The sequence below is a fragment of the Triticum dicoccoides genome, chromosome 7B (genome assembly GCF_002162155.2).
Source record: "Triticum dicoccoides isolate Atlit2015 ecotype Zavitan chromosome 7B, WEW_v2.0, whole genome shotgun sequence".
NCBI classification, from domain to species: Eukaryota; Viridiplantae; Streptophyta; class Magnoliopsida; order Poales; family Poaceae; genus Triticum; species Triticum dicoccoides.
In genome coordinates this window covers 776,524,401-776,548,503 of record NC_041393.1, presented here as the reverse complement: position 1 = coordinate 776,548,503, position 24,103 = coordinate 776,524,401, and the positions used below count along the sequence as shown (strand labels likewise).

At 43.3% G+C, this 24,103-nt stretch overlaps 3 pseudogenes; all 3 read left to right on the top strand.

The window, feature by feature from the left end:
* LOC119339809 overlaps window positions 1-3,309 on the top strand; it is a 19,327-nt pseudogene extending 16,018 nt beyond the window's left edge.
* A 6,615-nt stretch (window positions 3,310-9,924) lies between these two features.
* Window positions 9,925-15,344, top strand: LOC119339808 (annotated as a pseudogene).
* A 4,481-nt stretch (window positions 15,345-19,825) lies between these two features.
* LOC119339999 lies at window positions 19,826-23,996 on the top strand (annotated as a pseudogene).
* Window positions 23,997-24,103: the final 107 nt, after the last annotated feature.

Here is a 24,103-nt window from a genome sequence, read left to right as displayed (position 1 = left end):
CCAAAAAAAAATTAAGGGGAATGATGAAGGGTACATGATTTTAACTGGACGAGCATACATATCTTTCTGTCGGCTGGATAGGCTGTCGATTGGTGTAGCTTCAAGTTAACATTGTCCATGGCAAGGTACATATCTGGCCTCTGGCAAAGCATGTTCAGATGACATGATGTATTTCCATTGGTTCGAACCCGACACGCCTCGCCTGATGGGTGCACTTCTGGCTGGTGCTTTTGGGTAGAAGACCACACATGATAAAGGCTGGCTAGAAACACCAAGATAAAGGCTGGCTTTTGGGTAGAAGACCACACCATGATGTTTTTCCTTCCTTATTCTCTTGGCTCCACAGATCAAGGATCGTGGCCGGTTACATCGTTAAGCATCCTCACTATTATGTTAGCCCGTGTCATCCCAAGGAGAAATGTTGAGAGGCTATTCCTAATTATTTGCAACATGCAAATGGTGAAAAGGAAAGTTACAGCACACGCAACAACTCTGCGTTGTGCACACCTATTGACCCAAACTTAACGTGACAGAAAAACAGGAAATTACAAGGCAGCAAGATTAAACATAACACATGGTACCTGCCTATGCTCCCGCTCATGGCTGTTACTTTCCGTACCCATGTCCTGGTCCTACAGAAGACGGGAGAACTACATGCTCTTGCTTTCGGTCATGGCTTTTACTGGCGGTGGAAATGACTGTGAAAAGGGATGCGATGGGAAAATCAATTGGCCGGGTCATGCTAGACATGATCTCATGCAAATGTTTTAGGGAGTCGTGAATTGTTTCTTGTTGTTGTTGAAGGAATTGCATCCGTTGTTGGTTCTGTGGTACAAAATAGTCCACCAGATGAAAGTCGCCTAGATAAATTAGATTTGATGCCCGTGATACATCTATTATAATAAGGGTCCACGGATTCAATTGTCTGATGTTTCTGATTATTGTGAGATTTCTAGATACATTCATTTCTTGGACGAGTAATTCCGAACGGAGGGAGTATTATAATAAGAGTCCACGGCTTCAATTGTCGGATGTTTCTGATTATTGTGAGATTTCTAGTGTATTTATCTTTTTTCTGGTGATCTCGTAAAATACTTCTAATATATAATTGATTTGGTGTCTGCACTACTATATATTATTATCAAAACTGACTCAAGTTACATATGTATGTTCATCTGTCCGGCCGTAGGCAATGATGAACTCACTTAAATTAGTGGAATATGAACCAGGCAAGCACGTTTAAATAGTGTCTGGCCAACTTTATTATTTGTTCTCCTTTAGGTTTGCTACTCACACATCAGATATATATTCTGGACGTGCAGTTCATGCAGCTAAATTTATCACACGAGAGAAATTGCTCATCGTCGGTGACTACAATGGGGCCATCCACGTGTACAGCTACGACCAAAACCTACACATCAAGAGTTTTGATTCTCATGATGGTTGCATCACAAGCCTGGCTGTGCATCCAACGAAGCCATTTGTGCTATCGTCATCGTCTGAGGACGATGATCATCTGATTAAGCTTTGGGACTGGGACAAGGGCTGGGAATGCATTGGAATATTTGACGGGCACTCTGACAAAGTGACACAAGCAACCTTTAACCCACAGAGCAAGGACAGTTTCGCTAGTACTTCATGGGATGGCACAGTCAAGGTTAATTTGCTCGTAGTTCAATTCTTCTTATGTATATATGTTCCATTAAATTCAATGATGACGTTATTTTCATACGCACATAAGATAACTAGCAATAATAATTGATAGATCTGGAGTATTCGTTCTGATGATACCAGTAACATCATTACATTGAAATTGGATGATAATGGGCTCTGTGTTGATTACTTCACACGCAATAACCGAGAGCATCTTATTGTGGGCTGTAAGGACAAGACTGCAGAGGTGCCATCTCTTGAAGAATATATTCAATTAATTCTAGCTAGCTATGAAGTTTCCATACACGATAGATATGATTAACATTGATCCTCTCTTTTCTCGTTGTTCTTGTTGTTGAATCAGATATGGAAATTGGGAATGAAAGAATGTGTTGATAAACTTGAAGGGCACGCGGACCCTATTAGTGTCGTCAATTTTCACCCGGAGCTTCCAGTTCTATTTACAGGTTCACTTGATGGGACCGTACGCATATGGAACTCCACTACATACAAGTATTGCTTTTATATTTACAGCCATATTGTAGTTTCTAGTTTTCACGTGTCCAACTATGTAGTACTTGTACATACTGTAATTTTTAGATTTTTATTTACTCTGCATGTCCTCCCTAACTTTACAGGCTTGAGAACATAATCGGTTTCAACCTAGGTGCCGTTTATTCTTTCGGATGCATAGGAGGCATGAGAAGGTAATGGACAATGTATTTCTCGTCCTTTCTCTAGTTTATTTTGAGCAAGGTAACCAAAGGACATACTAAATTTATTTGTGTAGGATCCTTGTCGGGTGTCACCAAGGAGTAGCAAGTATGGAACTTTATTCGCCTTGAATATCTTCTTTGTGGCCGACGGAGACAACATGGTAATATGGGGTTTTTGGAAAGCGCTCTTGCACGACTGCTCATACTTATTTAGCGTGGTTGAACATGATGAGGACTACTTCCCCAACATTTATGACCTCTTCCATAACTCGCTCAGTGATGGTGCCGCAGCTGGAAACACTTCTTCTTCCGCCGCACCGTACATTCTCTTATCCCTTTTATGTTGGCGAGTTTTTCTAGATATCTAGTACTATAAATTGATCTAGACTTGGTACTTCTATCGTACATACCCAATTACAAGTCTAGTATTTTTATTGTTTTAATCATCATGTTTAATCGTTTCATCATGATATGTCTATCATATTTCTGGATTAATTTATATTTTTTTCAATTATCCAACCATCCAAAATTTTGATATGTGTAGGCAATTTTCTCCACTTATTTTCGCCACAACTCTCAAACCTCCTGCGTTTGAGGGTGTGAATTACAAGAGTTGGCTTCTGAGGATAGGTTCTTTGGCTTACCGCATTGAACTACTTTCAGGCCTCTAAGGGAAAGACAGAGAGAGCTTACAACTAAATACGAGCATGTTGTCGAGGATTGTGACCCTCGTTAGAGGTGTTGTCCAGAGCGTCTTGGTGACAAGATTATCAACCCCTTCATGACAACTGAGGTTGGTAAAGATATGTGGGATGCGTACAAGGCCATGTTTGGGGTCTCTGGCATAGGAATTGAGCTTTATGCCATGGAGCAGTACCGTTACTACAAGATGACTGATGACCGCTCCATAGTTGAGCAGACTTATCTGATAAAGTCATGAGCTAAGGAACTTGACGATTTCAATTAGGTGGTGCCAGATAAATTAATTGACGGTCCAAACTCACACTTTTGTGGATGAATATTTTTATTTCTCTGTAGCACAAGAGATGAGAATTTTTTGTGGTAAATCTCACTGGCCCTATTGATTTGGAAGAAAAGACGAGATTAGAAGAGACACGTGCTTCCCATATTCTTGGCAAAGAGTAGCACAAATCCCACATATAAAGTTCCATGGGTCATGTTGGGGCTGCCCTCCGGCGACACACGCTGAACCAGCCCTCCTGTGACACAAACGCTGGACAGAATGAGACAAACTTGACACACGAGTGTTTCTGGCGACAAACGCCCCGCCGCACAAATGGCGCCACACCACATGAACGGCATTGTTTCTTCTTTTTGTATTCATGATGTTAAACACATCGATATCTACATGACATGCACACCTTAGGAGATAGTTAAGTTGTTAGAGTATCATGTTTATCTCATGTAACTTCTTATCTCTACCTCCTTTCTTGATCTCCAATCATGTAATCTAAACCAAATGTATGCGCTGTTATGGGAGGTGCGCCCCATCTATTTAACACGAACCCGGCGGCCTGAGAGGGCAAGACGTTCCGCTAGTTCGCACATGGTATCAGAGCCCCATCTCTTTCCATCTACTGAGATCCCATCTACACGAGCCTAGCCATGTCTTTCTCCTCCTCCTCCTCCGGCGCTTCCCAGCCTACCCTCAATGGGCAGGTCACCGAGAAGCTAACACGCACGAACTACGCGCTCTGGCGCATGCAGGTCACTCCCCATCTGTGCGGCGCCGGTGTCTTTGGTTACGTCGATGGCACCACGCCGGAGCCGGCCAGGCTTCATGTCACCAAGGACAAGGATGGCAAAGAAAGCGCTGAGCCCAACCCTCTCCACCCAATCTGGGTCCGGGAGGATCAGCAGGTGCTGGGCTACTTGCTCAGCACCCTCTCCAAGGAGGTACTCATCGCGGTGACCACGGTCACCACGGCGCACGCGCTCTGGACCACGGTGGCAGGTATGTTTTCCTCGCAGTCCATGAACCGTGTAAACAACATCAGGACGGCGCTCATTAACGTGCAAAAGGGCAACCAGACGGTTGCCGCCTACTTCACCTCTCTCCGTGGCCTCGCCGACGAGCTTGCTGCTGCGGGGAAGGCCATCCAAGACGACGAGCTCATCTCCTACATCATCCACGGCCTCGACGTTAACTACCAGCCCCTCATCTCCGCCCTCGACGCACGTGTCATGCTAGTCTCCCTCGACGAGCTCTACGCCATGCTCAGCAACTTCGACCAGCGCATGGCCCAGTTCAATCACTCGGGCAGCGGAGGCTTCCGATCCTCTGCCAACGCCGCGGTGCATGGTCGTGGTGGATCATGTGGTCGTGGATCTTCTCGCGCCAAGGGGCGATCTGGAGGACATGGTGGTGGCGGCAAAAGTGGTGGCGGCAACGGCTGCTCTGGCGCATCCCGCGGTCGTCGCGGTGGTGGTCCAACTCGGGACCGACCAGAGATACCTCGCTGCCAGATTTGTGGTAATCTAGGGCATAACGCGAAGGATTGCTGGTACTGTTATGATGAAGATGACGATGACTCCCAAGATGAAGAAAAGGTGGCTGCCGCGGCTGATGGATTCTACAGCATCGACACAAATTGGTACGTTGATAGTGGCGCCACCAATCACATCACCAATGAGCTTGAGAAGGTCACGATGAAAGAAAAGTACCGTGGCAAAGATCACATCCACACGGCAAGTGGAGAAGGTATGCAGATTTGTCACATTGGTCATTCTATTTTTTGTACCCCTCACCGTTCAATTCATCTCAAGAAAATTCTGCATGTCCCTAGTGCTGCTAAAAGTCTTCTCTCCGTTCATAGAATTGCCCTTGATAACCATGTTTTCCTCGAATTTCATGCATACTTCTTTTTGATCAAGGACCAGGTAACGAAGAAGGTTCTCTATCGAGGTAGATGTGTTCGAGGGCTTTATCCGTTGATTCTGGAGCTTAGGAGACTCAATAAACAAGCCCATGGTGTTGTCAAAGTCTCGTCAACACGGTGGCACGATCGATTAGGGCATGCTGCCTTTTCTTTAGTTGAAAGATTGCTTAGGAAAAATAAACTCCCATTTTTTGGTGAGCGAAATGTCGAAACTATTTGTGATTCATGTCAATGTGCTAAAAGTCATCAATTACCATATCCAATATCTACTAGTGTTTCTACCAAACCACTTCAATTAATTTTCTCTGATGTGTGGGGTCCTGCCCCCAATTCCGTTGGTAGAATGAGTATTATGTGAGCTTCATAGATGACTATAGCAAATTTGTATGGATTTACCTTCTTAAAAAGAGATCCGATGTCTTTCAAGTTTTTCAAAACTTTCAAGCCTTGGTTGAATGAAAATTTGATAGCAAAATTATTGCAGTCCAATCGGACTAGGGGGAGTATGAAAAACTAAACTCCTTCTTCCAAACACTTGGCATATCACATCATGTAGCATGCCCTCATGCCCAGAATGGCTCTGTTGGACGAAAGCACAGGCACATAGTTGAGGTTGGGCTAGCCCTCCTTGCAGGGGCCTCCATGCCTATCAAGTTTTGGGATGAGGCCTTTCTTACCGTTGTTCACATTATAAATATGCTCCCTAGTCGAGTCATCAACAATCAAACTCCAGTAGAGAGACTTCTTCACAGAAAACCAGACTACAAATCTCTTCGCGTTTTTGGGTGTGCTTGTTGGCCCAATCTTCGCCCATACAACAAACAAAAACTCATGCTCCACTCAAAGCAATGTGTTTTCCTAGTGTATAGCCCTCAACACAAAGGTGTCAAGTGCTTAGATATATCCACTGGCTGCGTCTATATATCTCGTGACGTAGTCTTTGACGAAACAAAATTTCCATTCGCCACCCTACATCCAAACGCCGTTGCTCGCCTGCGAGAAGAAATTCTCCTTCTGCCCACTCATCTCACCAATACTGATCAAGGGGGTCCAAATTATGATGATCAATTGTTGACTATTTCTGCTACTAATGGTGTGCATGAGTTTTCTGATGATGCTACAGGAGATGATAGCAAAAACAATGGTGAAATCCTCATCAATTGATGACCCTACATCAATCAGTGAAAAAAATGCGCCGGCAATTCAATATCCCATGTGTCCGCATCTAGGAGGCAAATCCTCCTCGGGATTGGCTCTACAGCAGCAGCCCAGTCGATCCCCCTCGGAATCCGTGCCGGCAGACGCGCCAGCAACAGCGCCAGCCGACCGCGTTGCTCCATCTAGCCCAGCGCGCGCCACGCGTCGCTCCTCCAATGGCGGTGGCCCGAGCTCCTGTCTGTTCCAACCCTCGTCCGGCATGCGGCAACACGCAGCTCGTCCGGACGGCGCGCGATTCCGCAACCAGCCGGTCACGTACAAGCGGCGCGACCCGACTCGCCAGCCTGGTGCGGGGCCCAGGCCAGACGCGGGGTCTGGCATAGACTCCAGCGCACCCACAAGCGCGTCCACGCGCCTGACTGACGCCTAACTCGAGGCAGATTCGCTGTCATCAGCCAATGATGAGGCCTCGGGATCTTCTGCGCAAACCGAAGATGTTGCACCTGATCCAACTGTCACAGAAGATCGGCGGGCGCAGATTCTGCTACAGGAGTTTCTGACCCAGGAGTCTCTGTGGCTGGGGATCCCGCTACTGCACCATCACGGCGTACACGACTACAACATGGGGTAATACGTCCTGTTAATTATAAACACATAACCAAATATGGTATGGTTTGTTCTACAGGTGAACCAGGTGAAGCACAGACACTTGAGGAAGCACTTGGTGATGAAAGGTGGGAAAATGCTATGAATGAAGAATACATGGCACTCAAGAAAAATAAAAGTTCGCATTTAGTTCCCCCGCAGCAAGGTAAAAATTTAATTGATTGCAAGTGGGTATTCAGAATCAAAAGTAAATCAGATGGAACTATTGATCGCTACAAAGCTAGGCTCGTTGCAAAGGGTATTAAACAACGGTATGGCATAGATTACGAGGACACGTTTAGTCCGGTTGTTAAAGCTGCCACTATCTGTCTTGTTTTGTCTATTGTTGTTTCCAGGGGATGGAGTCTCAGACAACTTGATGTACATAATGTGTTTCTTAATGGTGTTCTGGAAGAGGAGGTATACATGTAACAACCTCCTGGGTTTATAAGTAAAAGTGCACCCTCTCATATTTGCAAGTTGGACAAAGCACTTTATGGCCTGAAACAGGCACCAAGAGCATGGTACTCCCGTCTCTGTCACAAAATGCAAACACTTGGTTTTGTTCCTTCAAAGTCTGACACCTCTCTGTTTATCTACAACAAGTCCAATACATGCATATTTGTTCTAATATATGTTGATGATATTATTGTGACAAGCTCATCAGATTTAAGTGCAGACTTTGCCTTGAAGGATCTTGGAGACTGGCATTATTTTCTTGGGATTGAGGTAAAGAGGCACAAAGATGGACTTCATCTTTCTCAAGAAAAGTATGCAGTTGACTTCGTAAGAAAAGCTGGCCTACAAGGTTGTAAACCTACACCTACTCCACTGTCCAGCTCTGAAAAATTATCTCTCACACAAGGAACTCTCTTGACTCAAGAGGACAACACGAAATACAGAAGCCTGGTAGGAGCTCTTCAATATCTCACTCTTACTTGGCCTGATATCTCTTTTGCTGTCAACAAAGTGTGTTAGTTCCTTCATGCACCTACAATTGTTCATCTAACTGCTGCCAAACGGATAGTTCGATATGTCAAAAACACATTAAGTCTGGGTCTTAATTTCAGCAAATCATCCTCTACACTTGTCAGTGCATTCTCTGATTCTGATTGGGCAGGCTGTCTTGATGACAGACGCTCTACTTAATATTGTGGTGTGCTCGCAAGCAAGCTACAGTCTCCAGATCCGGTACAGAGGCAGAATATAAGGCCTTGGCAAATGCCACAACTGAAATCATATGGGTTCAATCCATGCTCAAGGAACTTGGTATAAAGAGTAAACAAGCTCCATGTTTGTGGTGTGATAATGTTGGTGCCACCTACCTTTCACCTAACCCAGTGTTTCAAGCCAGGACTAAACACATTGAGATAGACTTTCATTTTGTCAGAGAAAGGGTGGCTCACAAACAACTTGACATTCGTTTTGTGCATTCCAGTGATCAAATTGTAGATGGATTCACAAAGGCATTGCCTGTCAAGAGCTTCGAAAACTTCAAGTATAATCTCAACTTAACGGAGTTGTGATTAAGGGAGGGTGTTAAACACGTCGATATCTACATGACAGGCGCACCTTAGGAGATAGTTAGGTTCTTAGAATATCATGTTTATCTCATGTAACTTCTTATCTCTACCTCCTTTCTTGATCTCCAAGCATGTAATCTAAACCGAATGTATGCGCTGTTATGGGAGGTGCGCCCCATTTATTTAACACGAACCCGTCGGCCTGAGAGGGCAAGACGTTCTGCTAGTTCGCACACATGACACACACAAACACAGAGACTACATGGAGACTCACTCCTCCACACGGTGAGCGTGCACACACGCACCTGAAGACTACATCTCTACTCAGGCTACAAATGGCTCTACACCGCACCACACCTCTTTTTATATGCGGACTCACGCACACACTAGCCGGCCACATCGGCCACGAACACAACTAATCTAGCTGCATACAGGCTCACGTACACCACCCATGCAATCTCTCCACAACGGCCGCAGGACTTGGCTGCTAACAAACTCATGGATGCTTATGCCCAGCCGTTGTGCGACCTACCTGCATGCTCACCATCAGCAACACTTGCGCAACCTCCAACGTCCACACGGCCAGCTCTGCACGACTCGGCCGCGAGCGCACGCATCAAGATTAGTGCTAACAGGTCTTGAGATTCTCATGTTTCCTGTCCGAAGTCCTAACCACCCCCTCATCCCAGAAAATGGTGCTCGATTGTAATGTGAATGATGCTTTCCTTTGCTTCTCTTGGCCGGTGGGAATGTGAATGGGACTTTGCTTGCATCTCCCCACTGTTGGGAATGAGATATGCTTTGCTTTGCTTCTCTTGACTGGTGGGAGTGGGGTATGCTTTGCTTTGCTTTGCTTCTCTCCACTGGTGGGAATGGGATGCTTTACCTTAACTGCTGCGGTGGCTTGGCATCTGTGTAATTAACTAACTGTATCTGCACTGCACTCCTAGGTAGGTAGAAAGGAAGTACAGTAGCATATAATAGTCTTGATCCTATTTACTCCTAACACGCCCTGTAATGTATGCAAAGAAAGAAAGAAAAGGAAAGGTAAGAATCAAATATGCTGCCTAAAAGTAAAGCAACAGCGCACTGAAAACCAAAGGTCCCAAGTTTGGTCAAGTAGAAAAGGAAAGGTAAGAATCTGAGAGCAGAGCAGAACTTCCATCCATCCATCTTAAAGGTTGCTCAAGTAGTCCCAAGTTTAATTTCTTTACTCCTTTACACATATCTAAACTTTTTTGTTTATTTTGATGAACTGCACCTAGTTAATTGTTTCTTGCTTGTTTTCCTCATCTCTCCTTCGCAGATTTCACTTGACCAGCAAGCTCAATGGAGATGGTGTTGGATGCATTTTCATCCTACTTGGTGGATCTGCTCAAGCAGGCTGCACAAGAAGAGCTGGGAACAATGTTGGGCGTCTCCGGCGAGATCGACAAGATGGGTGACAGGCTTCAGGACCTCAAAAACTTCCTTGCCGACGCCGATAGGAGGAACAATACCGACGAGACTGTCCAAGTCTGGGTAGGGCAGCTCAAGCGCGCCATGTATGAAGCTGCTGACATCCTCGACCTCTGCCAGCTCAAAGCCATGGAGCGTGGACCATCCTCCGTGGATGCAGGGTGTTGCAATCCCTTGCTCTTCTGCATGCGGAATCTCTTCCATGCTCGTGAGATTGGCACCCACATCAAGGCGCTCAACCAGAGGCTAGACTCCATCAAGGAGTGGAGCGCTGCTTTCAAGTTCATCAATCTCGGGTCCTATGAGGATCACAGCAACAATGTGCACATCTCTCGCAAGGGTAATCCTAGCCGGGAGACGGTAGGGGACTTTGACCGGTCACGTTTGGTTGGGGACAAGATTGAAGAAGATACAAGAGCACTTGTGGCCCTGATTATGCAAAAGGCAAGGGAGGTCAATGATGACATCATGGTGGTCGCCATCGTAGGTGTCGGTGGGGTTGGCAAGACCACCCTTGCCCAAAAGGTTTTCAATGATGAGGCAATCCAAGGTGAATTCAGCAGAAAGATATGGTTGAGCGTCAACCAAAACTTCAGTGATGTTCATCTGCTGAGAAGGGCCATTATCAAAGCCGGAGGAGATGCTCAACCACCTGAAACTTCAAAGACCACCCTTCACGAAACCCTGAAGAACACATTGATTAACCCAAAGGCCTTCCTGGTAATGGATGATGTATGGAACCATAGAGCATGGGATGACGTGCTGAAATTACCCTTAGTCAATGCTGCTACTTCAGGCAGCCGAGTCCTTGTCACTACCAGAGATAAAGGTGTTGCCCGAGGGGTGAAAGCTATCTGGCCGTACCACCATGTCGCCACATTAGCGCCTGAAGATGCTTGGTCATTGCTCAAGAAGCAGGTATGTAGTTAATTAAATACTAATCTTTCAGTGAAGTGAATAATCTATCTCCGTCTACGTATTGATAGTTTTATGTAGTTAATTAAGAGAAATCTTAGGATGCTCCCAAATTAGTGAGCCATTATTACGTGTAATTTAGTGACTTCTATGTACTATTACCTCTTGGAGGTAAGAGGTTGTCAGTAATTTTGTAAGACTAAGATTACTTTGCAAGTGCCAACAAAGCATGGTGCTAAACAAGGATATATGCCACCACACTTATTGACACACATTCAAGGACACCTAGATTTTGTTTGATCAAGTTTGATAAGTAATTAGAAATTTGGATAATTATATATGTATCATTTCTACGAGTGAATAGACATGGGTTGTATATTCGTGTAGTGTAACCTTTTGTGAATATAGAGTCTCGTTTTCCAACATATGGGATGAAGATCTAAGTGCTCAGCTACTCAATAGTGTCATAGGACCTAATATAAATGTAAAGTTATTTTAAGAAAGAAAAATAATAATTTCGGTGAACCCCTGCCAGTATACAACAAAAGAATATAGCACGAAAACAACTAGACTAGAAGTTGTAGTAATTTTGCTTGAAAATTTGCACACAAATTCAGTAATTAATGTTTGGCACAGTATTATGCATTTTAGACGCTTGAGAGATATATTCCATCTTGTAAAAAGAGAAGGAAAGAAAAATTGTTTTCTAGGCATAATGTAAGTTACATGTGGAAGCCACTGCAGAAATCTTCGTTATGTAGGAGAAAGTTAAGTAAATAGATTAATAACCTTTCTTGTTAGCATGTACTTCCTGTACTTTGATTATTTATTACATAGTCAATCATACCTTGATAAATGGACCGATACATCAACTAGTCCTCTTAAGAGCCATCCCCTCTGTAAACATCCTATATTAGTTTACAGAGGAAGTAAAACTAAGTGCCTTAGAGGATCTTGGTACATAGTAAACCGAGTCCCTTGTGTTGTATGTTCATAGGTATGCTCAAGTGAGATAGATGAAGATCACATCAACAGGCTAAAGGATGTCGGACTGAAAATTATTGAGAAATGTGGTTGTTTACCAATTGCTATTAAAGTGATGGGAGGACTCTTGCGTAAAAGAGGGGGCTACATCGTGAATGGCAGAAGGTTTTGGATGATTCTAAATGGTCAACAACTAAAATGCCCGATGAGCTCAACCACGTAGTGTACTTAAGCTATGAATATATGCCTTCTTATCTGAAGCAGTGCTTTTTATACTATTCATTTCTTTCTAAAAGTAGATGTTTTGATATGGAGCAAGTCGTGGCAATGTGGATAAGCGAAGGATTTATTCATGGAAACTCTGGTGATGTAGAAGAATTGGGAAGATATTACTACAAGGAGTTGGTATCTAGGAACCTGATAGAGCCAGATAAATCGTATGCTGCTCTATGGGTTTGCAGCATGCATGATGTTGTTCGCTCATTTGCTAAGTATATGACTAAAGATGAAGCACTCGTAGCTCAAGACGGAGATGATGATATCCTTGCTAAACTTGGTTTAGAAAAGTTTCTTCGGTTGTCCATAGAAACTAACTGATCACAATCAGGTGAACTTTGGAAATCTCTATAGGCGCAGCAATCAGTGAGAACATTGATCTCAACTATCCAGATTAAGATGAAGCCTGGTGATTCATTGGTTACTCTTTCTAGTTTGCGGACTCTGGATATAGAATCTGCAGATATAGCTTCATTGGTTGAATCGTTGCATGAGCTCAAGCACCTGAGGTATCTAAGAATAGTAAATTCTGACATATCTGTACTTCCAGGGAACATTGGCAAGATGAAACTATTGCAATTCCTTGACCTTTGTGGATGTACAGAATTGGTGAATCTTCCTGATATCTTTGTGAATCTTGGCCAGCTGAGGTTACTTTCACTTCCCAAAGCAAGTACGGTACCTAGAGGGTTTAGTGGTCTGACAAATATGAGGATGCTACGAATGTTTCGAGCCCACATGGATGGTGATTGGTGCAGTTGGGACGAGTTGGGGCCTCTTTCCCAGCCCAGATTTCTTGGATTAACTGAATTAGAGAATGTGTCTGCTGCCTCTATGCTGATAATGCTAGGCTCAGCGAGAAGACGCATCTTATCGGTCTACACCTGTACTGCACCAGTAAACTGGGAGATGATGGGTTGGTCAAAGAGAAGGAAAGTTTATCTGAAGAAGAGCAGCAACGAATTGAGAACGTTCTTGATAAGCTCTGCCCTTCACCTGGTGTAGAAAATCTTCAAATCAATGACTATTTTGGCCAGGAACTCCCGAGATGGATGATGTCCACATCAATGTTGTCCCTCAACAACTTGAAGGTTTTATTTTTTAAAGACCTGGCTTGTTGCACACAACTTCCCAATGGGTTATGCCAGCTCCCCAATCTGCAGTTCCTACAGGTCTCTTGTGCTCCATGCATCAAACATGTAGGGACTGGATTCTTGAAGGTGGCAGCAGCTTCATTTCTGAGGTTAAATAAACTGATCTTCATCGGAATGGTGGAATGGGAGGAGTGGGAGTGGGAGGAGAAAGTACAAGCCATGCGCCATTTGGAGACACTTGTGCTCTGTAAATGCAGACTGAGGCCTGTTCCTCCAGGCCTTGCCTCCAATGCAAGATCTTTGAAAATATTAAATCTACAACATGTCAAGCACCTCAGCTACATTGAGATCTTTCCTTCTGTTGTTGAGCTTACGGTGGATGGATGCCCCGACATGGAGAGGATCACCAATCTCCCCAATCTGCAGAAGCTTACCATCGAGAACTGCCCAAAGTTGAAGGTGCTGGAGCATATGGCTTCACTCGAGAGGCTGCTCCTGGAGGATTACACCATGGAAAATCTCCCAGAATACACGCGAGACATAAAGGCAAAGCATTTGCAGTTATTCTGCAGGCTATGGGTTGCTCTCTGCGGTAGCTGCGAGACAATCTGGTACTGAGTGGGACAAGGTCAGCCAAGTGGAGCATGACAAGGCATATGCAGGTGATGGAGACAACCAAAGAAAATGGTGTGTTTTGTACACGAGAGGAGACAACTGCAAGTTGAATTCAAATATTGGCAGCTCTACCATATTTGAAGGTACAGAAAATCAAACCAGTTTTATGTTTTCCTTTTCTTGTAGAAACCTAATCATCTTGTATGGTGGATGCACAAGGATTTGACTCTCTATACAAAATAAGAAGAAGCACCTTCAATCACGTTTGCATTTTGGCGAGGATCCCATTTTTCGAAGATATGTTGGCAAGGGATCACACCTTTGTTGATGGGAGATTGTTGTCTTTGCAAGACAGGGTAGCTGTAGCTCTTAGAATGCTGAACTTTGGTGACTCTACGGTTAACGTAGGATCCTCTCTTGGTGTGAATGAGTCAACTATCTCTCTGGTAACTCAGGTGTTTGTTAAGGCTATGTGTGAGTGAGCATTGCACCACATCAGCTGGCCTGGCTCCGCTCAAATGGAGAAGATGAAGCACAAGTTCGACAAGATACACAGCTTGCCAGACTGTTGTGGCATTGTACAAACAGCTCACATCACATTTAGATCACAAAGTGGTGACCATGAGGAGAACGACAGCGTGCTAATGCAAGCCGTCGTTGATCCAGATATGAGGTTCACAAACATTTGGTTGGGGCCGTCAGGTTTAACCAGTTGAGCGTTTTAAACGAGTTAGTCTCTTCAAGTCATGCTAGGAGGGTACTGGGTTGAATGGCAGTAAGCTGAATTTATCAGATGGCTTGGATGTTGGGGAATACATGATTGGTGATGCAGGATACCCTCTCCTCTCATGGCTTCTCACACCTTATCACCTGGAAGACAAGGACCACGCTGCAGATTTTCCTCCTTATCAAGCCGAGTTCAACAGGAGACATTCTTCAGCATCAACCCTCACCCTGGCTGCGCTCGCTAGGTTGAAAGACAATTGGAGGATCCTGGACAGAGGAGTTGGTTCATGTCCACCTTTGAAAACAATCTATGCGTGCTGCATACTACATAATATAGTGATAGACATGGAGGAGAGGGAGGAGGAGGAGGAAATTGCAGGGCTGGAGGAGGAGGAGGAGGTGCGACAGTTAGTGGACAAGGACGCCGTGAGGGTGAGGGACGTACTGGCCAAGCACTTGATTGAATCTAGAGGTAAATCAGCACGGCTGTTATTGTGTCTGTTCTGACTCTAGCTTTGTCTCTCTTAATTTCTCCTTTTGCAATTCCCTGCTACTCTATTTGAGATCAACATGCTAATTTCACTTCACCCGCTTGGCTTGGCTGCAGAGGAAGAAAAGGAAGCAGCAGTTGCATCCAGTTCACCTGCTACTCTATGTCGCTCCCTTTCTGAAGGCATTTAGTTGAAGAATCTCGTCGTTTATGTGGTGTCATTAGATGATTGGTGTGGATATGGTCATTTTTATAGTTTGCGATCGCGGATCTGATTGCTTCTGTCTTTTTTCCTCACCTACGCGTAGCTTTGGTCGTATATGTTTTTCCTCGTTCATCTGGCGTGTTTTTTTGCGTGTTGTATTGGCTGTGTGCATCCTTACTATGCAGAGGCCGGGTGTGTACTCGCTGTGTTTGTATCCACTTAATGCTTTATTTTGAGTCAATAAAATCCACCCTTTGTCAAAAAAAGAGTTGTGACTCCCAAATTCTCCTCCTTGCATCCTACTCTCAAAAGTTTGTTCTGTCATCTCAGAAGGAAACAAAAAGTTTGTTCTTCTGTATATGCTACTGATGTCACTAGAATCATAGTGTTAACTTATTCAGAAAACAGTTAATCCCACACAACGGTTAGCAATGTGTGGGCAAAACGTCACGTGTTTAAGTTGGTTAAAGGTTTATTGACTATAGTCATGGTAATATTATTCTCTCAAGTATACATGTGTTCTAAATATTATACGTAGAAACAAAATGACTTATTTTAGATTTCTCATGTGATTTTTTTCAAATATTATCATTTTTTAATATTCATAATTTATATATAATTTAAATTTTAGTCAGATGTAAATATTTATAAAAACATTCCAAATTTACATTTTGCGTAACTATAGATATTTTTGATTATAAAAATAATTCTTAAACGTCAAAATTATAAATTATTAAAATGCGCATATAAATATTAGAATCCTTGTATAAGTAAATTAATATTTATGAATTATAATATAACACATGTTTGTCTTACTCTAAATTATACAAACATTTTTATAATTAGAAATAAAATTGAGTTTATATTATTTTTTCATAAATAATACGTCAATACTATTTAAAATTATTGACATTTTTTCAAATAAGTTATTGTTTATTTTTATAATATTTATAACAGGCTAATTGTTGAACATTATTTTTATTACTATGGTTATAATTTACATATGTTCTACAGCTTGTAGAAAAATTAAAGAAAGCTAATATGGGCCGCACTGACAGCAGCCCACTTAAACCACACTGGTATGTTTTTTCTTCTTTACAATGGATTGGGATTTTATCCATAAAAAACAAGAAATCATAATATGTGGAGTGGCTAGCGTAGCTGGTTCACTAGCGCTAGTTCGAATCCTAGGAACTACAATCTTTAACTAGGATTTTCCCTTCGTGTTGACATGTGGGACCCGCTGGTCATAGAGACATATATACTCCTATAAAGCGAGCACTAAAGTGAACATCGGTGGCAAGTTTAAGCACCACCGATGATATTACCTTGTATCTGGTGAAGAAGTACAAAGATGATTTTTGAGATATCGATGGAGTTGAAGATCAACTGATTTGGCATTTCACCCGGATGTAAGGGAGGAAATGCAGAGCTTAGTTTTCTACCTTGCCAAGTGGTTGCAGAGGAGAGGAGGGTAGCTCCTGCCAAGATGAATAGTGTATGGAGACTGAAGACTAATTGTGGTTTCTAGATCCTTGAGCGTCTGCAACGTCAAGGAAGAATCTGCAAACATATTTCGGAATTTGCAAAACTATATTTTGAAAACAATTTTTTTTGAAAATTATAAAACATTTTGTGTTTTAAAAATTATAAAAAGAAAGAGCAAAATAGAAGAAATCCGAGATAAATCGTCAAAACTCAAAACATAAAAAAGTCAAAAACCTTTTACAAAGTTTCCAATACCGGTCAGGACGGTTCCCAAACCAGATGTTGTAATAGTTTTCCAATCTAAAATGGATCGGCCCATTTACATCGCTGGCTCTCAAACAACGACATGCCTTCGCCACCTGAGAGCACCCAACTACTCTGCCAATCCCGGCCACTGTAGCTCCATGCGGGTCTGCCGCGCGTGGAGGAAAGATGTGTTTTCTCAAAGTCGTATATATCAACATGGCTAATTTGGTTTAGTCTCGGTCGGCCCACATGTTCTTTTGGCGAGAAAGAATCTTCTTCGGCGGCAATAGTTCAAGTGATGGATGCGTTCTTTTCATTTTGCATATCATAGATTCATCCATAGTGATTGACTTGTACCCAAAAGCACTTGAACTAAAAAAAAACCCCAAAAGCACCCGTGGGAGGTAAAACTGGGCCAAGTGCAAACATTTTTTCAAATACATTTTTTTTCAAATTTTTAAATATTTCTGACAACGCGACTATATTACCAAATTTGCCAACATTTTTTGAAAATATTTTTCTTGAAATTATAAAATAGTTGTGTTATTTAAAATTATAGAAATGAAAATAAAAGAAACTGAAATAGACAAACAATAAAACAAAAAAGGTAAAAAAAAAACCTTCTAGAATTTTCCATTAACGGTCAGGGTGGTTCCCAAAACAAGATGTTGTAGTAGTTTCGCTATCTAAAATGGTCAGCCCATTTACATCGTTAGCTCTCCCTCCTGCAACATGCCTTCGTCACCGGAGGGCACCCAGCTACTATGCCTCTTACGGCGATAGAGCGTCGGAGGAGGACACGCCAGAGGAAGACCTGCACCTCCCGGCGATGGAGCGTCGGAGGAGGACCCAGCTGCCGCCTCGGGAGGCAACACGCTGGTGGATGGCGTAGCTACTGTGACACTAAGAATGAATGCTTGAGAGAGTTTGAGCCCTAAATAAAATATATACTTTTAGGAAAACAGAGTTTTAATTATTCGATTTTGTTTAAACTGGCATGGGAATTTACTTTTCGTCGAAATTAGGGAGCTTTATTAAACAACTAGAATCCGATTACAATCTGCGGGTAGAGCTTTTTTTCAGAACAAAAGGGAAAAAGGTTGCTTGCTTGAAGGACGCACATGGCCTCAACTTCATGGGCTGCTTCCAGTAAGGCGCATTGGGCTCAATTTCGTGGGCCGCCGCAGTAGAATCTGTCTCAAAAGAAAGAAAGAAAGGAAGAAAAATCACACGATAAAGAGCAGAGAGGAGCTTCACACTTGGAGAGCATATCGGTAGCCACTTCGCCGGCCCGTCATGGACCTTGGCCGCCGCCTCCAGCCGTCCGGCCAGAACCCCGCTCCATTGCGCCACCGCGGAGTAGCCGGACGGGGGAGCTCTGTGGTGGCGCCGGAGCCCTGCGTCGGCGACCGGTATTTTATTCAAACCGACTTGCCGACCTGAAGCTTCTACCGTCTTCACTTCTAGGCTAAGTAACTGCCATTGGTGTTGCATGCATGTATGCAAATCATCCGAGACAAAGTTTAACTCAACACTTCTAGGCCGGTAGGAGGAAGGAGGCTACGCTGCATGTTGGCTAACAAACACGACTTAGAAGTACTATACTTCTCAAGAACGGACGTTTGGCTCTGGGCCTCCTTAAAGATCTTCTTTTGAAACAAATCAAAATTCAAACCTTTTAGTTTCAAAAAAATCTGAAAGAAATTGTGCAAGTAAACAAGGACGTTGTATGCATGTGTGTAAGATTTTAGGGTGAAAAACGTTGAAATACGACCTGTATAAAAATAGACAAATTCTTGACGTGAGAAGACGAATAGTATCATGTGTTAAAAAGCCCCAGATTTGTCTTTTTTTGCACATACCTCATGTCAACGTATTTTGCACTGAAAGTTTGAACACATGTGTGCTATGCCTTCATGTATATCTGTGTTTTTTTCCCAGAAGTTTTGGAACATAGAAAATATGAAATTTAACGAAATTTGAATTTTTCAAAACCGAGCTCCAAAGACAATATTCGTAGACTTCTCTAGCAAATTAGGCTAAAGCAGCGACTTGAGCTTGTAAGTCGGTTTAAACTGTCCTATAAAAGGACTGGTGCTGCCATTTTCAGTATCACTGCTCCAATCCAGCCTCAGTTAGTACTCCACTCCCGTGCATGTGTGTGTGCATTTTATAGACTGCACTAGCTGCAGTGCTTCGGTGGTCTATCCTTCATAAATCAGTACACCGCACGCTAGTAGTTGGGGAAAACAGTAAGCAGAGAGGGTGAGCGTCATTTGGCGTGCTCACGAGGCAAATTAAAAGCATATGTCTGAGGCATCAGGTAAAAATTCCATACCCTGCTTTGTCCATGGAAAAAGGAAAAGAAGCTGCTTTGCTTTTGTTTTGCTTTGCTTTGCTTCTCCCCACCGCTGCTTTACTTTACTTTATCCACCTCCGGCTGCCAACCAGTTAGCCGATGGCATTGCTTCCCACATCCCTCCCCTCCTTGGCCTCTGCCGCCGACCCCTGCTAATATTTGTCGCCGCCGACTGCTGTGCCGTGCAGCGCATCCCATCAATCTCAATGGTCTGTGACGTAGTTCAAGTTGAATTTGTATTGTATCTTTCTTTGATTACCTTGTCGCCCGAGCCTTGAGGTAGTTTGTTAGTGTTCAAGTTTTGTTTCCTTGTCTCTGTCTTGCTACTTAAAATTCAACTTACTTGCCTCTAATTGCAATCACAGCACAAGGCCAGCAAGTTGAACAATGGCGATGGTGTTGGACGCGTTTGCATCCTACATCGGGGACTACCTCAAGCAGGTGGTACAGGATGAGGTGGGGACGATGCTTGGCGTCTCGGGCGAGATCGACAAGTTGGGTGACAGGCTTCATGACCTCAAGAACTTCCTTGCCGACGCAGATAGGAGAAACATCACCGACGACACCGTCCATGTCTGGGTGGGGCAGCTCAAACGCGCCATGTATGAAGCTGCTGACACCCTTGACCTCTGCCAGCTCAAGGCCATGGAGAAGCGTGGGTCTTCCTCTGCGGATGCAGGGTGTTGCAACCCCTTGCTTTTCTGTATGCGGAATCCCTTCCATGCTCGTGAGATTGGCACCTGCATCAAGGCGCTCAACCAGAGGCTTGATTCCATCAAGGAGCGGAGCGCTGCTTTCAACTTCATCAATCTTGCGTCCTACGAGGAACATAGCAGCTCTCGTCATGGTAATCCCAGCCGTGAGACGTCGGGGGAGCTTGACAGGTCGGGTGTGGTTGGGGATAAGATCGAAGAAGACACAAGAGCACTGGTAGCCCAGATCACACGCTCTGGAAATGAGGTCAGCAACAACATTATGGTGGTCGCTATCGTAGGTGTTGGTGGGATTGGCAAGACCACCCTCGCTCAGAAGGTCTTTAATGACGAGACCATCCAAGGTGACTTCAGCAAAAAGATATGGTTGAGTGTCAACCAGAACTTTAGTGAGGTTGAGCTGCTGAGAAGAGCCATCATTGAAGTCAGAGGAGACGCTCAGCCAGTTGGAAATGCAAAGGCCACGCTTCAACGAACCCTCAAGGAAGCCTTGATTGGCCACAAGACCTTCTTGATAATGGATGATGTTTGGAACTATAGAGCATGGGAAGATGTGCTCAAAACACCGTTAGTCAATGGTGCTGCTCCAGGCAGCCGCGTCCTCATCACCACCAGAGATGAAGGTGTAGCCCGAGGGGTGTCAGCTATATGGCCATACCACCACGTCGACACATTAGCACCTGACGATGCTTGGTTATTGCTCAAGACGCAGGTCTGTATGCAATTAAACATCAATATCTTTATCAAGCAAATAATCTATCTACATTTACATCTTAATAGTATAAAGTAGTTCTTTTAGAGAAATGCTAGGATGCTTCCAAATTAAACAGTCTGGTTTCAATGGCTTAAGAGGCTGTCAAAAATTTCAGAGGGCTAATATTACTTTGCTAGTCCCAACAAAGCACTGTGCTAAACAAGTAAATATATCACTACATAATTTTGTCAACAATGTTTGATCTCGTACGTACTATGCATTTTTGGTGATGGGGAGATGGATAACTTCACGTGACTGTAAAATAAGGAAGATAATAAATAATATATTATTGTAGTATATCTGAGTGCAAGTTTCTATAACAGTACTGCAAAAATATATTTCTAGCAATACATTCATTTTTGTGAAAAATAGGAAAGGAATAATTGTTTTCTAGGTATGAAGTAAAGTTTTAAAAGTGCTAGGCGTTGATTATGTGTTTGGCCACTGTCTTACTCTTTTATGACCAAATCACACGCTTAAGTGCAATTATGCGCACATTAAGCATTAGGTATTTTGCTATCACTTCGAGCTCACGCCTTTTTCTAACAATGGTGTAAAATATGTATTTTATATATGGAATTCATATCGCAAATATTCATGTGTAGGAGCAAGATAGGTAAATGCATTTATGCATTTTTTTTTCAAATGTACTTCTGTGATTTGAATATTTACATTGTCAAACCTACCTTGATAAATGGACAGATAAATCAATTAGTACTCTTGTCTGTTAGGAGGTAAATTTGAGTGCCTTAAAGGAGCTTGGTACATAGTTAATTAATTGTAGCGGTCCCTTGTATTGCATGGATGTAGGTACTCTCAAGTGAGATAAATGAAGGCCACATAAAAACGCTAAAGGATATTGGACTCAAAATTATACAAAAATGTGGTTATTTACCACTTGCCATCAAAGTAATGGGAGGACTCTTGCGTGAAAGAGGAGGGCTACGTCGCGACTGGCAACATGTTTTGGATGATTCCAAATGGTCAAGAACTAAAATGCCTGATGAGCTTAACTATGCAGTATACTTAAGCTATGAATATATGCCTTCTTACCTGAAGCAGTGCTTTCTCTACCACTCTCTTCTTCCTAAAAGTAGAGAATTTACTATGGATCAAGTTGTTGCAATGTGGATGAACGAAGGACTTATTCTAGTGATTTGGAAGAATTGGGAATAAATTACTACAAGGAGTTGGTATCTAGGAACCTGATAGAGCCAGATAAATCATTTGCTAATTTATGGGTTTGCAACATGCATGATGTTGTTCGCTCATTTGCTCAATATATGACTAAAGATGAAGCACTCATAGCTCAAGACGGAGATAATGATATTCTTGCTAAACTTGGTTCACAAAAGTTTCTTCGATTGTCCATAGAAACTAACCGATCACAATCAGGTGAACTTGATTGGAAATCACTACAGACGCAGCAATTAGTGAGAACATTGATCTCAACTATCCAGATTAAGACAAAGCCCGGTGATTCATTTGTTACTTTTTCTAGTTTGCGCACTTTGCATATAGAATCTGCAGATATGGCTTCATTGGTTGAATCGTTGCATCAGCTTAAGCACCTCAGATATCTAACACTAGTAAATGTTGATATATCTGTACTTCCAGAAAACATTGGTAAGATGAAACTATTACAATTCCTTGACCTTGGTGGATGTACAAAATTGGTGAATCTTCTTGACAGCATTGTGAAGCTTGGCCAACTGAGGTTACTTTCACTTCCCCAAGCAAGTATGGTACCTAGAGGGTTCAGTGGTCTGACAAATATGAGGAGACTAAATATGTTTCGAGCCCACATGGATGGTGATTGGTGCATTTTGGACGAGCTGGGGCCTCTTTCCCAACTTAGAGGTCTTGGATTAATTGAATTGGAGAATGTATCTACTGCCTCGTTTGCTGCCAATGCTAGGCTCGACAAGAAGACGCATCTTATCATTCTACTCCTGCACTGCACCAGTAGACTCGGAGATTTCTCAGAGGAAGAGCAACAGCGAATTGAGAAGGTTCTCGATATGCTTTGCCCTCCATTTGGTGTGGAAGAACTTGAAATCAATGGGTATTTTGGCCGGCAACTCCCGAGTTGGATGATGTCCACATCAATGGTGCCCCTCAACAACTTGAATACTATATTTTTCAATGATCTGGCTTGTTGCACACAGCTTCCCAGTGGGTTGTGCCAGCTCCCCAATCTCCAGTTCCTACAGGTCCGTCGTGCTCCATGCATCAAACATGTTGGGACTGGATTCTTGCAGGCGGCAGCAGCTTCATTTCCATGGTTAAATGAATTGGAATTGTACGACATGGTGGAATGGGAGGAGTGGGAGTGGGAGGAGCAAGTACAATCATGCCACGTTTGAGAAGGATTGAGCTCAGTAAATGCAGACTGAGGCATGTTCCTCCAGGCTTTGCCTCCAATGCAAGGTCTTTGGAAATATTGTTTCTGGATCATGTCAAGCAGCTCAGCTACATTGAGAGCTTTCCTTCTGTTGTTGAGCTTACAGTGAATGGATGCCCTGACCTGGAGAGGATCAACAATCTCCCCAATCTGCAGAAGCTTACCATTGATAACTGCCCAAAGTTGAAGGTGCTGGAGCATATCGCTTCACTCGAGAGGCTGGTCCTGAAGGATTACACCATGGAAAAACTCCCAGAATACATGCGAGACATAAAGGGATGGCATTTGCAGTTATTCTGCAGGCTATGGTTGCTCTCTGCGGTAGCCACGGGACAATCTGGCACGGAGTGGGACAAGTTCAGCCATATGGAGCATGTCAAGGCATATGCCAGTGATGGAGACAACCAAAGAAAATGGTACGTTTTGTACACGAGAGCAGAGAGCTGCAAGCTGGATTTAAATATTTGCAGCTCTACCATATTTGAAGGTACAGATAATCAAACATACGCACATGCTTTGTCTTAATTTGTTTGAACACTCTGATTCTGCCCTTCTATATATACAGCATGATGACCGGATCTATTCTGTACCTGCAAGTGCATATTGCTAAGTATCATGTAACCATTTTGTATTTTTGTTGGCCGTATGCATCGTTCTGATGCAGAGGCCGGGGATCTCCCCCTTTTCTAAAAAAGATTGTATTTTTGTTGCCCTGCAGAAACCTTATCATCTTGTATGGTGAACCAACAAGGATTTGAGTCTCTGTACACACTACCAGAAA